Raw genomic sequence first — 2,878 nt, 5'->3', positions numbered from 1 at the left:
AGCCGCTTAGATTCTTAATATAGGCTTTAATATATAGATTAATTACAGCTCCTATCCTATTAACCTCTTTAATATAGCGCCTCCTGGTCTACCCCCTGATAAACCTACTAGGTCTAGTCTATCTAATCTTACAGCTTTTAATACTGCTCTAGATTAACTGTTATCTTTTAATTTATCTAATATTAATATAGCCGCTAAGGTTTTTCCTGCAGCTTCTAATAGATAAATAGGTTGTAATACTTATAATAGGGCGCCTCTTAGTGTAGCTTAATATAGCCATAAGGCGTAGAGTTTACCTAGTTTTAATTATCCTATTTGCGCAGTTCCTAGTAGCGCTCTTAAGGGATATATACTATTTATATTATAGTTAGGTTTTAAGTGTAAACTTCCCCCTTTTAGTATACTATTTATTTACAGAATAAGTACTTTTACTATATATTATAATATTAAATGCTGTATTAAATTAAAACTTAAAGGATTATTCTTAATATATTATTAGACCTTATAGGCACCCTGTTAAACTGGTCTTGTAATACTTCTATACGCCTTATAGATATATAATTTTAATATGATGTTTAATCTAGGTAATAAGGCAATAAGGCAATAAGGCAATAAGGCAATAAGGCAACCTATATACTCTACTTGTCAGTTACTGAGTTATATAATAATCTTATAATCAGCCTTACCCTGCAATATAGGAATTTTTAATAATAAGCAGCCGCCTTCCCCCTTATCACCTTCTGCAACATTACCCTCCTTTAATAAAGGAAACATATTAAAGATCTTAAGACTATAGGAGATATAAGCGGCGATTGCATTTATAAGTAAGAGCTTAAAACACTATTACTCTCCTCTCTATTCTAGAGTGTATCTTATATTATAACGCATCTAGATGTTAAATAGTCACAGCTTATATAAAATAGAGCTTAGTAAGCTAATAACCCTAATATATCTAAACTATTAGCTCCTCTTAGCTTATTAGTAGGTTAAGACTTTCTGGTTTAATTAATTAATATTTAACCTTTAGTAGTACTATGAGTTTAGAGTTATGCAATTCTACTGCAGTTTAGCAAGGATTTGTCTTAAACACGCTAGAGATTTAATACTGCTACGTTATTGCGCTAGTTGTTATATTAATAATAGAGTGACATGTCATTTACTATATATAGGTAAAATAATGCATATACCCTTATATATAAAGAATATATATCTTATTATAGAGGAGGGCTATACTCTTTACTTACTTTAGGTCTTTAAGACTAGATAAGAGTGCAAGTATAAGGAAACTATATTAGCTTAAGGCATATTTAATGCCTTAGTATTAGTTATGCTAGTAAACTTAGGTAGTTTTTATAAGTAGTCAGTTCCTTATAATTAAGAAACTTAATTAAAGTCTATACATTCCTTACCTTTATTTACTACTGCAACTGCTTTATAATAGATAATTTTATATCCACTTGCCGCCTTTCTGATATAGAGTTATCTACTCCTGACTTTATTATATCACCTTAGTAATTTTAAACGCTTAATAACATTAACCTATATTACTATAATATAGATTATCTTTTAGAATTAATATTACTGCTGCAAGCCTTTTAGGATAATAAACCACCCCTTGCAGAAGTGCTATAAGCCGCTTATATTACTATACCACTAGCAGATAATGCATGTTCTAAGTGCTTTATATTAAAGTAAGGAAGGCAATCATTCCTTAAAGGATATATAAGATTAACAGTTACTTTACCTAAAGTGTTAAAAAAGAAAAGGCAGAACTAATATTTAAAGGTCAGAATGGAAGCGTACTTAAGGGATTATTGCTTAAGGAAACCAGCGCTGCGCGATTATAAGGAAGGTAGCTTTAAAGCATACTTAATAAAATATTATATAAGGAAAACAGCGCTGCAGAAGGTAGCTTTAAAGCATACTTAATATAATATTATTTAATATTACTAGCGCCTGGAGAAAGTATATATATAGGTTTATAGATGCTTATGACTTTATTATATAAGCTGGACCTTAGATAAAAGCATTTCCTTTCCTTTCTAACTTAGTTAAGATATATTAAAAGCGGGCTGTTTTTAAGAGCTCCTAGTATTCTTTAGAAAAATTGAAATTTAATAAGGATACTTAAGGCTAGAAACCTATAGCAAAGGCTTAATATGATAATTAAGCTTTCTTTTTATAGCTATAGCCTTATAGCTAGCCAAGCCTTTAGCAAGTGCAGAAATATTATATCCCCCTTAAGGCATCTTTTAAAAAGTAATATCTAAAAGAAGATTAGCTAGAGATAAAAATAAATAACTAGGAGAGTAATTATATTATATAATAAGGCTTACTAGAATTATATAGTAGTGACTATTACTAAATTCTAAAAAGAGCAGAAGAATAATAATAACAGGACTTAAAGAAAGCAGTAGCATTTATATATATACTTAAAATCTCCTTAACTACTGCGTTTTATCTCACTACTTAAGAAGTTACCTTAACTAACCCTTATACTAGCTTAACTTCTTACTGCTATTATTAAACTATTAGTAAACTAAGGGATTTAGCTTTTAAGTAAAGACATACTTATTTTTAGTAAATCACCTAGGATCTAAAGCACTTATTAACTATTTCTTATTATGTCTTATAGTATAGGCGAAAAGATTAAAAGAGTATAAAGTTGCCTTTCTTAAATCAGCTCTAATATTATTCCTAGGCCTAAAGCTCTGCTCTAAGCAACTTTAACATAGCTATAAGAAGCTTCTCAGCTCTATTTAATAAATTAAAGCTGCGTTAGTATATATAGTATGTAGAATTAAGAATTTTTTAACTCTTTTTAATTACCTAATAGATGCCTTTAAGACACTTATGGATTTTAGCTTTATCCTGTGAT

Source organism: Trichoderma citrinoviride (assembly GCF_003025115.1).
Source record: "Trichoderma citrinoviride strain TUCIM 6016 unplaced genomic scaffold BBK36scaffold_18, whole genome shotgun sequence".
Taxonomy (NCBI): domain Eukaryota; kingdom Fungi; phylum Ascomycota; class Sordariomycetes; order Hypocreales; family Hypocreaceae; genus Trichoderma; species Trichoderma citrinoviride.
This window is presented reverse-complemented; position numbering follows the sequence as displayed.